This window comes from Anabrus simplex, chromosome 3, assembly GCF_040414725.1.
Source record: "Anabrus simplex isolate iqAnaSimp1 chromosome 3, ASM4041472v1, whole genome shotgun sequence".
Classification (NCBI taxonomy): Eukaryota; Metazoa; Arthropoda; class Insecta; order Orthoptera; family Tettigoniidae; genus Anabrus; species Anabrus simplex.
Genome location: NC_090267.1, coordinates 3,453,615 through 3,467,289, shown reverse-complemented (window position 1 = coordinate 3,467,289; position 13,675 = coordinate 3,453,615). Strand labels below are relative to the sequence as shown.

The 13,675-nt window shown below is 37.5% G+C and overlaps 1 long non-coding RNA gene across 1 annotated transcript in view; it reads left to right on the top strand.

The window, feature by feature from the left end:
• Positions 1 to 10,702, top strand: part of LOC136866903 (uncharacterized) — a 61,875-nt gene extending 51,173 nt beyond the window's left edge. Inside the window, exon 3 of the long non-coding RNA XR_010859577.2 lies at positions 10,618 to 10,702. This is a non-coding gene — a long non-coding RNA (uncharacterized lncRNA). The remainder of the gene's footprint in view (positions 1 to 10,617) is intronic.
• The last annotated feature ends 2,973 nt before the right edge of the window (positions 10,703 to 13,675 follow it).

Sequence of the window (13,675 nt, the reverse complement as noted above, 5' to 3'; positions counted from 1 at the left end):
AGGAAGCAGCAAGGAGCCAGGCTGCTTGACTGATGAGATGAGCATCCCAAGCAGCCTGAATACTTCTTTACTTTTTTTGCCAATATCACTGGAGCTACCATGAGTGTGCTTGACGACCAACACATGCTCCTTTTGACAGCAGTGTCAGGGTCCGTGCTTCAACCAGGCACAAGGAAAGCCTGGACAAAATGATGTGAACTGTTGAAGGTATTAAAAATAACAATAGGAAAATCCACTCCAAGACAAAAGCTGAGGCTACCAGAATCAACGGGAAGAGATATCTGTAATCAGGTGTCATCAAAGAGGAGCAATTGAGGATAGTTTCAATGCTAGCTTTCGAAATGGAATGAAACACTTTTAATCGTGGGGTGTCACACTGCGATGGAAAAAGTGCGGGAGTGATGTCAGCCGTGGGACAGAAAATGAAACATAGAACAAGCTTAAGAAGAAAGCTGAATGAGCCCAGACCATCGAAAAGCATGAAATAAATCCAGTTTCAACGTCTTTTCAGCCAATAAGTAGCATACAGCTTCAGGGGTTAGTGTAGCTCCATGTAGGCAAGTAGTTGGTGCTGGTTAGAAATTAGTGAGTGAAATATTATCTGATCCTCTAATAAGGTACCAGTAAAGTACTGGAATCACAGATAAGATTCACGCATGATGTTATACTGTGCAGCAACATAGGCTGTGTTGCGAGATTGACGGTATTTAAAATGAAAAATTTCATATTTGGTCTGTATTGAAAGGAGATTAACATACAATGGAGGAAAGCGTAATTGATCCACCTTTTTTCAATACAAAGTATGTTGTTAATACAATCACAACATTTTTATTTAGAACTGGTTCGATGTCTTTGGACACCATCATCAACCAAAATAGGTCATATGAACAAAGATATACAAGTATTGTAGTATATATTATGGACCCTTAATAATAAATAACATTAATTGGATGAAATAACGGTGCTCAAAAGTCATTCTTACAATTTATGAACATGTTGGTCAAATTATAAAATGAAAGTGAAAATATCACCACATATCTTCATTACTTTGTAACGGTTAAAATTTCTTGTGCGTGACGTTACTGAACACTGAACATTGACATGTAGGAACTGATGTAGAATATAGTTCCTCCACAAAATCATTGATGGACGTTAATAAATTAAGCAATTTTAAATTGCAAGTTCACCATACCTTACATTCATTTGACATCGTCAACATTTTCCCAAGTATTAGGACCAATAAGCTCGTTCCTATTATTTTCTAGAATCTAAAGTCCTACAGTCAGTTAAGTGAGCTTGAGATACAAGGTTTCATGAAAATTGTTAAGTTACTTGGAAATAATAACTAGTTCATTCTTTGACAAGGTCATTTGTAAACAGGATGGGGTCTCTGGCCTCGGGATCTTGGTGGATTCTTTGGAAACCTATATGATGGAGAACAACAGGGAATTTGACAACATTCGTTTCGTACTGATCGAATCCATATTCCAAATCGGGTGTGTATAGATTTAGTTGTAACGACTGTGGGTGCACAGGTCAAACAGGACAAAACTTTCAAATTAGATATACAGAACATATTAATGCCATAAAATATAACAGGTTTTCTGCGGTAGGCCAGTATTTGCACAATCTAAAGCATAAATTTACATCTATAGAATATGACATTGAGGTCTTGGTGAACTTAGGTAAACAAAGTTTTCTGGAGGTTATGGAGTGTTGCTATATATACCTGGAACAGTATTTTAGTCCAACCCTTAATTTGAATGAAATTTCTGAAAAATATTTTATTTTATTTCCTTATTGCAACCAACATTACTCAATAACGATACATACTCTAGGCCCCCAATATGAGCAACCATTGGTATTTAAATTAATAAACTTCATTGTTTCTCCATACTGAACTATTGCATCATCATCAGCGGAATCAAAGTTTGTAGAAAAATTGACAAACATATAAGTTTATCAACACCAAATCCATCACAATTTAAAACCATATTGATAACAATAAAACTGTGTTAAAATATACTGTCTCTATGTTCATATTTTGAACAAGTCTAAGACTTGCTAGTCTTATGCCACAATCTGATAAAAACATATGCAAACCGGTTTGGTCACTTATGATAAGAAGTGGATTTAGAAAAGAACAACAAATTATAAAATAGAAATAGTCTTGAAACACTATGTGCTTAATTCATCACACTTCTTAAAACTTCATGTAGTACTGTAGTAGAAAAAGTTCAATAAAATCTACAGAGTCCCCTTAACAGTATCATTTAATGGAGCAGTCCTAATGAGCTGGAAATGTCAGTTCAGTGTTAGACTCCCTTCATAGTTGTATTATTGACGCTCCTGGTGATCAACATTTGTTAATATCTTCACTTTCATTTTATACTTTGACCAACAAGCACATAACTTGTTTACATTCTTTTAAGCATTGTATTTTTACTTCATCCTATTAATGTCACTTATTACTAAGGGTCTATTATATGTACTACATACTTGTATATCTTTGTTCAGACGACCTGATTCAGCTGATGATGGTGTCCATAAACACCAAAACTGGTACTGAATAAATAAACAATGTTGTGATCATAATATTAAGTATTGAACAAAGGTGGATCAATCAAATTTCCCTCTATTGTATGAACACTGCAACAGTCAAGTTGAACTTCAACATGCATTTGGCTATTCTGTAGCAGACTATAGACCACATCCATCATTTAAGTTTGAACGTCCCCTTTTGACAAGCTCATTTTTGTAAGATTCCAGCTATTTAAACTAAGCAGCATTAATTTGTTCTTCTAATTCAACAGCAACAATAATACAACTACGAAGGGAATCTAACATTGGTTTTGACTAATAATTCTCGTCAACAGTGATCTTTTACTGACAATCTTTTACTATAAAACATTAACACAAGTTTTTAACCAGATTTTCACAACAGTTACAATTAAATGATACTATGTTCTGAAAGAGGTGAAGATGGAATGAGTTTCCTAAAAGCTTTAGACATAGTAATTTATTAGGTTTTAATATTTCATGATACCTTTAAAATACACTAGAATTATTCAATGTTTTTCTAGTCAGTTCACTATCGCAGCCTTTCTATTGATAGTTTATATTTTTAAATTTACCACAACTGTTTGTAATCTATTTGTAAGTAGTAAATGATGTGATAGTGATGGAATAATTAATGAACAAGGGGAGTGTGTATGTGAGGATCTTCAAAAGGCAGAAGTATTCAGTGAGCAGTATGTAAAGATTGTTGGTTACAAGGATAATGTTGAGATAGAGGAGGAGACTAAGGCCAAAGAAGTAATAAAATTTACATATGATAACAATGACATTTACAATAAGATACAGAATTTGAAAACTAGAAAAGCGGCTGGAATTGATCAGATTTCTGGAGATATACTAAAGTCAATGGGTTGGGATATAGTACCATATCTGAAGTACTTATTTAATTATTGTTTGGTCGGAGGAGCTATACCAGATGAATGGAGAGTTGCTATTGTAGCCCCTGTGTATAAAGGAAAAGGTCAGTAAGTTTGACATGCATTGTAAGTAAGCTTTGGGAAGGCATTCTTTCTGATTATATTAGACATGTTTGCTAAATTAATAACTGGTTCAATAGAAGGCAGTTCGGTTTTAGGAAAGGTTACTCCACTGAAGCTCAACTTGTAGGATTCCAGCAAGTTATAGCAGATATCTTGGATTCTGGGGGTCAAATGGAATGTATCACGATTGATCTGTCAAAAGCATTTGATAGGGTGGATCTTGGGAGACTACTGGCAAAAATGAGTGCAGTTGGACTAGACAAAAGAGTGACTGAATGGGTAGCTATATTTCTAGAAAATAGATCTCAGAGAATTAGAGTAGGTGAAGCTTTATCTGACCCTGTAATAATTAAGAGGGGTATTCCTCAAGGCAGTATTATCGGACCTTTATGTTTTCTTATATATATAAATGATATGAGTAAAGGAGTGGAATCGGAGGTAAGGCTTCTTGCGGATGATGTTATTCTCTATAGTGATAAATAAGTTACAAGATTGTGAGCAACTGCAATGTGACTTTGAAAATGTTGTGAGATGGACAGCATGCAATGGTATGTTGATAAACAGTGTTGAAAGTCAGGTTGTGAGTTTCACAGATAGGAAAAGTCCTCTAAGTTTCAATTACGGCATTGATGGGGTGAAAGTTCCTTTTGGGGATCATTGTAAGTATCTAGGTGTTAATATAAGGAAAGATCTTCATTGGGATAATCACATAAATGGGATTGTAAATAAAGGGTACAGATTTCTGGACATGGTTATGAGGGTGTTTAGGGGTTGTAGTAAGGATGTAAAGGAGAGGGCATATAAGTCTGTGGTAAGACCCCAACTAGAGTATGGTTCCAGTGTATGGGACCCTCACCAGGATTACCTGATTCAAGAACTGGAAAAAAACCAAAGAAAAGCAGCTCGATTTGTTCTGGGTGATTTCCGACAAAAGAGTAGGGTTACAAAAATGTTGCAATGTTTGGGTTGGGAAGAATTGACAGAAAGAAAAAGAGCGGCTTGACTAAGTGGTATATTCTGAGCTGTCAGCAGAGAGATGGCGTGGAATGACATTAGTAGACGAATAAGTTTGAGTGGCATTTATAAAAGTAGGAAATATCACAATATGAATATAAAGTTGGAATTCAAGAGGACAAACTGGGGCAAATATTCATTTATAGAAAGGGGAGTTAGGGATTGGAATAACTTACCAAGGGAGACGTTCAATAAATTTCCAGTCCATTTGACCTCCAGAATCCAAGATATCTGCTATATCTTGCTGGAATCCTACAAGTTGAGCTTCAGTGGAATAACCTTTCCTAAACCCAAATTGCCTTCTATTGAACCAGTTATTAATTTCACAAACATGTCTAATATAATCAGAAAGAATGCTTTCCCAAAGCTTACATACAATGCATGTCAAACTTACTGGCATGTAATTTTCAGCTTTATGTCTATCACCCTTTCCTTTGTACACAGGGGCTACTATAGCAACTCTCCATTCATCTGGCATAGTTCCTCCGACCAAACAATCTATATATATAAAATAAGAGTTTTGTCAGTACATTGCTCAGAATTTGAAAATAATGGTATTTCTGTATCGGTCATATCCATAGTAACAAGAAAATGCACTTTTTACTTTTCCGTAATTTCTGTCTGTCTGTCTGTATGTATGTACATGCATCACGAGAAAACGGTTGAAGAGAATTTAATGAAAATCGGTATGTGAAGTCGGGGGATGAGCCTCTACAATCTAGGCTATAAATCATTTTGCTCACGCTGAGTGAAATGGTCGTTTAGGGGAAGACCTAAAATTGAATTCTCAACTATTTATGTTATTAGTGGTAGTATTTTAAAGAAAATGGGTATGCAAAGTTGGGGAATAAGTTACTACAATCTAGGCTATCAATAATTGTATTCACGCTGAGAAAAATGGTAGTTTAGGGGAAGGCCTAACATTTAATTCTCAAATATTGTTGTTATTAGTAGTCCTATCTTGATGAAAATCGGTATGCAAAGTCAAGAAATAAGTCGCTATAGTCTAGGCTGTAAATTATTTTATTCACGCTGAGTGAAATGGTAGTTTAGGGGAAGGCCTAAAATGTAGTTCTCAAATATTTCTTATTAGAGGTGTAATCGATGAATGCTACATAACTAAGGTTATATGGTATTACATTTCCTATTATTCGTGTCTTATACATTGTTACCGTACTGGCTTTGATCACAAAGATATTAATGAATTTGGACTTTTGTTACTAAGTCCATATCAGCGCCGAGTAACGAGAAAATGGGTAAACAGTATTTAATGAAAATCGGTATGTAAAGTCGGAGAATAAGAAACAACAGTTTATGGTATAAAATATTTTACAAATCACAGAGTCGAAAGAAAACTAAATGTGAAGGCCTACAATATAGAAAGCTAATAACATTGATCAACAATAACATTACACTGACCATTGTTTGTCATGATGTGCTTTGTGTCGTCTGTTGCCCCTCATCTCCGGTAGATAGGATTACTGCTGCGAACAGAGTACTTTTTATTTGATTTACGTTGCATGGACATAGATAGGTTTTATGGCGACGATGGGATAGGAAAGGGCTAGGAGTGCCTTAGGTCTTAATTAAGGTACAGGCCCAGCATTTGACTGGTGTGAAAGTGGGAAACCACGGAATACCATCATCAGCGCTGCCGACAATGGGGTTTGAATCCACTATCTCTCGGATGCAAGCTCACAGCTGCGCACCGCTAACCACACGGTCAACTCGCCCAGTCGTACAGAGTGTAACAGCCTGTCTGAATATTGATGGGAAGTAGCTGGGGAGTTAGATAACTTTCTTCTTTAGCATGCCATTCCCCTGGTTTATAAATTTTCTGATACTACTGGTACGTAACACACTGGATCATCATAGCATTCGGCTATTCATTCCCTACTCTGAGGCATTGATTGGAATGAACAGTGTGCATATTTAGCGGAATAATGGCAGATGAGTGTTCATGGCAATCTGCGGCCTGGTCATCCCAACTCTGGAACTTTGGACTATTAGATTGTCACCGCAATCTAACCGCAGCACTGTTCGTTAAAAGTGATAAAATGTGCGGCTTTCCATTTGATCGAGTATTTTATATGATAGCATTGTTTTTAATTGCTACATTCATACTTACGTTTTTGTAATGACCTATGTTGATTTCAGGTTAGGAAAACCACAAAGTCAGTCTTTCTGAGAATCCCGTAGCGAAGCACGGGTACATCAGCTAGTAATCAAATAAGTACTTCAGATATGGTACTATATCCCAACCCATTGTCTTTAGTATATCCCCAGAAATCTGATCAATTCCAGCCACTTTTCTAGTTTTCAACTTTTGTATCTTATTGTAAATGTCATTGTTATCATATATAAATTTTATTACTTCTTTGGCCTTAGTCTCCTCCTCTATCTCGACATCATCCTTGTAACCAACAATCTTTACATACTGCTGACTGAATACTTCTGCCTTTTGACGATCCTCACATACACACTCCTCTTGTTCATTAATTATTCCTGGAATGTCCTTCTTGGAACCTGTTTCTGCCTTAAAATACCTATACATACCCTTCCATTTTTCACTAAAATTTGTATGACTGCCAATTATGCTTGCCATCATGTTATCCTTAGCTGCCTTCTTTGCTAGTTTCAATTTTCTAGTAAGTACCTTCAATTTCTCCTTACTTCCACAGCAATTTCTAACTCTATTTCTTTCCAGTCTGCACCTCCTTCTTAGTCTCTTTATTTCTCTATTATAATAAGGTGGGTCTTTACCATTCCTTACCACCCTTAAAGGTACAAACCTGTTTTCGCATTCCTCAACAATTTCTTTAAACCCATCCCAGAGTCTGTTTACATTTTTATTTACCGTTGTCCACCGATCATAGTTACTTTTTAGAAACTGCCTCATGCCTGCTTTATCAGCCATGTGGTACTGCCTAACAGTCCTACTTTTAAGACCTTCCTTTCTATCACATTTATTTTGAACTACGACAAAAACAGCTTCATGATCACTAATACCATCTATTACTTCAGTTTCCCTATAGAGCTCATCTGGTTTTATCAGCACGACATCCAGGATATTTTTCCCTCTGGTTGGTTCCATCACTTTCTGAATCAGCTGTCCTTCCCATATTAACTTATTTGCCATTTGTTGGTCATGCTTCCAGTCGTTCACATTTCCTTCCCAATTGACATCTGGCAAATTCAGATCTCCCGCTACCATCACATTTCTTTCCATGTCGTTTCCCACATAGCTGACTATCCGATCAAATAATTCCGAATCCGCGTCAGTGCTACCCTTTCCCGATCTGTACACTCCAAATATATCAAGTTGCCTATTATCTTTAGAAATGAGCCTTACACCTAGAATTTCATGTGTCTCATCTTTAACTTTTTTGTAGCTTACAAATTCTTCTTTCACTAGAATGAACACTCCCCCTCTCACCATTCCTATCCTATCACTACGATACACACTCCAGTGCCTTGAGAAAATTTCTGCATCCATTATATCATTTCTCAGCCATGATTCAACTCCTATTACAATGTCTGGTAAATATATATCTATTAAATTACTTAATTCTATTCTTTTCTTTACAATATTTCCACAGTTCAACACTAACAATTTTATGTCATCCCTACTTGATTTCCAGTTCCCTATTCCCTTATCACGGCTCCCTAGGCCATCCCGTTTCCCTGAATGTACCTCCCTATTACCCTTCCAAACAAATTTCCTAACTTATACGTACCACTGTGGTTTATATGAAGGCCATCAGAGCGGAGATCCCTATCTCCTACCCACCCATTAGGATCTAGAAATTTCACTCCCAGTTTCCCACATACCCAATCCATAGTCTCATTTAAATCCCCAATCACCCTTCAGTCAGTATCCCTCCTACACAGTATTCCACTAATAACAATCTCCGCTTTCTTAAACTTCACCCATGCTGCATTTACCAGATCCCACATATCTCCAACTATGTTGGTACTTTTATCAGCTTGCCTTATGTTGTTGGTACCAACGTGAAACACTACCACCTTCTCCTTCCCCTCCTCCCTCTCTTCTACTTTCTTCAACATCTGCCTGAACCTAATTCCTGGATAACATTCTACCCTGGTTCCCTTTCCTCCACACACTTTCCCCACGTGTCTAACGATGGAATCCCCCATGACCAGAGCCTCAACCCTACCCACCTCATTTGATCCCCTCCCCTCCTGGTCAGCCCTATCTTTCTTTATAGCTGCAGAAGCTACTTCCTCCTCCCTTTTCTCCTTCCCATGACCCTGTTCCACCTGTCTTTTCCTATCCTCTACTCTACATTTCCCTTTCCTACCTTTTCCCTTCCTCCTACTTCCACACATCTCAGCAACAGTTCCCTGTCCCTCATCTTCCCTCTGTTGTTCTACCTGGAGTGACTCATACCTATTTTCGCACAGACACCTGTCCTGAATTCTGATCCTGAATAGTGCCCTTAGCCTGCAATCTCCTTCCCCTTAGAACATTAGACCATCTGTCTTCTACAACTCATCCCTTTCCTTCCCCTCCCTCCTGTACACCTACTGTAACCTGTACATTGTTTGAGGGAGTCCTATCTTCCTTCCTGTCTTCTGTGAGAATCCTAATTATCTCCCTCAAACTTTCCAACTCCTCCCTCATATCCCTCAATGCCTCGCCACACCCACAGTAAGTACACTCGCGCTCCTTAGCCATTCTTTACGGAAAGAAATTACATTAAAAATAAAATAACTTATTTGCAAAAAATAAATGAATGCAGGGATGTATTGTCTGGGATAGTACACAACAATAAGGTAATTAATGTACGATTACACTACAATACTACTCTTTTTTTTATATCCTACAACCCCTAACAGGATAAAAACTGCTGTTAATTACTGAATATCAAAAGTAATAGCCTACACAAGAACTACACAATTCCGAACTGCAATTAAGCCTATCCTAATTACAACAACAGTATTTTAGTAAGAGTTTCTACAGATACCTCTACTACACCAGTACTACACAAATATTTTACAATAATAAAATAAGCACACTAAATTCTAATAGGATATTACTCGTATACTACTGTACAGTACACTACAGTAATTTTAAACTACTTTCAGACGTATCCTAATTACGATACCGGTACCATACCGTATGTCACTACTAAGCACAACAGAAATGAAATTTGCAAGAACTACTATACTCAAAGATTACCAACGAAGCTAAATGCTTAGACAAATTATTATTAGTATTACGGTCTAATAGATACACATGAAAGATAACACATGAATATAGCAGGCAGGATACGGCACTATCTAAATGTACTGTATCTATACTACAATGTATCTACACTACACTACACTGCACTGCGTTTGGTTAAATGCTTAAGTATCGAAAGGATTGCCGTACACGAAGAAAAACACGAATATAACTGGCAAGATACTATCTGATATATTATACCTTATCTTCACTACAATTCTACTGAAATGTGGTTATGTGATTATTACAGCTGGTGGATTACTATTATTTTCCCTACTCCACTGGACGGAGAATAAAAGTGTCCTTAATTAGGCCTACTGAAAAATACAAGGTTGTCTACAATAATTTCTCAAATATTTCTATCAAAACTACTACTACTCCTCCAGGGACTTGAACTGCAATTACTGGGATATATGAACTTTATTATTATTAGCTAACCGCTCATAAATACTGAAAGATCGAGGGAGCGAAATATAAATTACGGATACTTTAACTACCTACTCTGAAGTACAAATGAATGGAATGAAATGAATGACTGAACTTATGAGAACCAGTGTGTCAGAGAACTCAGCTAATGGAAAGGAGTTTATTCTTGTTGCTCTCTTCAGGTGCTGTGTTCTTTTTCTTGTTCCCATCTCACTGTTTGGTTTGACATTTGTTTGCTCCTTTTCATTCTTGTACTTTTACACATTGGGAGATAGTGATATTTGTGTTGTGCAGTTATGACATTTATTTTAATGTCTGTTTCTTGTTTATTTATTTTTATTCTTGTTTCATCTTTAATTTTATTATTTATAGCCTGATGCAGATGTTAAATATGAATTAAAAATGGAAGAAAGTACAGTTGCCCAACTGGTGCCATGTTTCAAAGAAGAAATCAAGTAAGTAGCTGTAATCCTACACAATATGGAATGTGTTCACTAGCTCCCTCTTTTGACCAGTAGCAAGTAGTGTCGGTAACCGGATCCCAAGGTCATGTGTCCAAATGGGCTGAGGTAGTGCATTATCACTTCATGCTGTACTCAGCAGTAGATATACAACAGAGATTAAGTAGGCCTAAAGTAAAACGGAACAGGCAGCCTGCACATTACCAGGCTCAGGATGCTTGCTTGATCTCTGTAATATAAGGTCGTAGTGAGTGAGATATTCAGTAACTTAAGAATTGCTCAAATCTATTTCTGGATATAATTTTATTGGATTTGTGGAAATATGTTCCAGAGTTAGTTTGTTTATAATACTTGTCAGCAACCATGAATATATTTGATTTTATTATATATTGAAATTGAATATACGAGGGTGAATCAAAAAATAAGTTACACTTCCAAGTTATGAAACCAGCTACACATGGAGACTGTAAACAGAATGGTCAATCACCTCCAGCGCTATCGAGACAACTGCTTTCATTTCCTCATCGTCTACCGAGATCCTCTTTCAGCTTAGCAAGCACATGATAATCACATGTCTTTAAGTCTGCACCGTATGGAGGAGGTTGCCATACCTCCCACTTGAATCGCTGTGGCAGTTCGGACATTCAGTGGGGCATGTGAGGTATTGCGTTATCGTGCAACAAAATCACAGCAGCACTCAATGTTCCTTTTGTTTAATTCCCTTAAGCAATTGGTTCAGTGTTTGTCATTAGGAAGCCGAGTTGATTGTGCACCGCACCCTCCATGTCAAATAACACTGTGGCCATTACTGTTCCTACTGAACATTAGATCTTGGCCTCCTTTCCTGGGGGTCATGTGCTATGCATGCATTCCATCGATGTTTTTTGTTTTCTGGTGTTGAAGTGGTGGTCCCACATTTCATGGTCTGTGATGATTCGCTGCAGGAACTCGTTGCCCTCTACTGTTCCAAAAATACGTGACGATTGGAAACATCTCTTGTGAACAGACGTGGGACCGATCTTTGATACAGTTTACAAAATCCAATGTGCTGGTGAACAATGGAGAACACACTGCTATATGAAATGTTCAGCAAAATGGAAATTTCTTGCAGTCTTTTGCGCCAATATACTCTGTAATGATCCCATCCTTATGGTGAACATTTGCATCAGCACTGGATGTTGTGAGCCTGCCTTCGCAATGTTCGTTCATGAGATCCATGCATCCGGCATCAGATCAGATGTAAGGCTTTTCAGGCGTTTGCTCTATTAACCAGCGTTTCGTCTTAGGTCTGACACTGACTCATCAGAGTGGGATGTGTCAGACCCTACCCACTGACGCTGGGGTGTATGTAGGTGAACTTTATATTATTTTTTATTCAAATAATTGTTTCATCCTCCCCGTGAGGGGAGCGGGCCACCAGTCCAACAAAGGGAGTCTTTGGCCGATTACATGTACAATAATTTGTTGTGAAATGTTTTATATGAGTGTGTGCTAATAGCACACATTTAACAAAAGTTTAAACAATAAAACTCTTCCTTTGTAGAACACATCAGCAGAAATGAAAGTCTGTTTCTTGAAGTACGAAGCACTACAAACTTAGCATAAGAACAGTAGACATTGTTTTTTTTGAAGAGAAATGATAAACAAGATCGGAATTTAAATGTACAAGCAATGACATAATATTATTAACCAATTCTTGTCTAAGTGAAAAAGCCAAGTTGTCATAAGTTCTGAGAGGTCACACATGCACTGAACACAAATGTAGTCAGCGATGGAGCTGGTATCACCATTAATTCCACTAAATGTGTAAGGTGGCAATGGAAAATAACCGGAATAAGAACCTCAGTCAGAATTGTGCGATCTGCAGTGGTCCATAACTTTATGTGCGTTTAGCTTTAGCTGTGGACTGAGGTCGATAGTGGGAAGAGGTGTTTGATAAGAGGTGTTGGTTGGTTTGTAAGGATGGCAGTGGCGAGAGGAGAAACGCTAATTGCTTCTAAGGGTTCAGATGAGCTGCGGGAGACAGCATTCTGTAAATAGCAAAGACAAATAGAATGTAGATGGGAAAGGATTGTTGGGAATGTATAAAGGTTATATACGACTTCGAATCTAGTTTCAGGTCTGAGGCGATAAGACAGTCGGATGGCTTGACGGTCTAGTTTTAATATGTCGAGGTATTGGAGAAGGGAGGCAGAGATCCAGGATAAGGAGGCATACGTGATAACAGGTCGAACAAAAGCTTTGTACGTATTAATAATTTGTGTTGCTTTTAATCTCCAGGTTTGACCTAACAACCAGCAGAAGAGGTGAAACCTGCAGGATGCCTTTTTGTGAATCTGGTTCAAATGTATATTCCATTTTAAATTAATTTGATAAGTGATGCCTAGGTAGGTAAGAGTGGTGGTTTCGGTGAAGGGTTGATCATGTAATGATAGGTAAATTTGGTTAGTAGGATGGCATCTACGTTTATGATTGCGGAAAATTATAAATTGTGTTTCGTGCACATTGATTTTGATGTTTCAATGATTCAGCCTTTGTTCAAGCTCATTTATGTAGGTTTGTACTCGGGATTGCAGGGATCGGTTATTATGTCCTAGAGCCAGTATTGCTATTTCATCAGCAAATTGATATAATCTGAGTGGGGGAAGAGGTTGGGGAATATCAATACAAAACAAGGTATACAAAAGTGGTGACAATGGACTACCTTGTAGGACTCCTGCTTTAATAGGAAAGGTGTAGGATAATGTATTATGGATATTGATTTGGGCTGTGTGGGATTTAAGAAAGTTGGTGAGGAAACGGATGATCGTCATAGGTAGCGGGAGGTGAAGAAGTTTAAATATCAGTCTGTCGATCCATACCTTGTCAAAGGCTTTCTCAATGTCTAGACCGATAAGGGCTGCGCGGTTTTGGGGAGGTAAATATTTTGTGAGGGATGCAGAGATATGAAAGAGGTGATCATGTGTGGA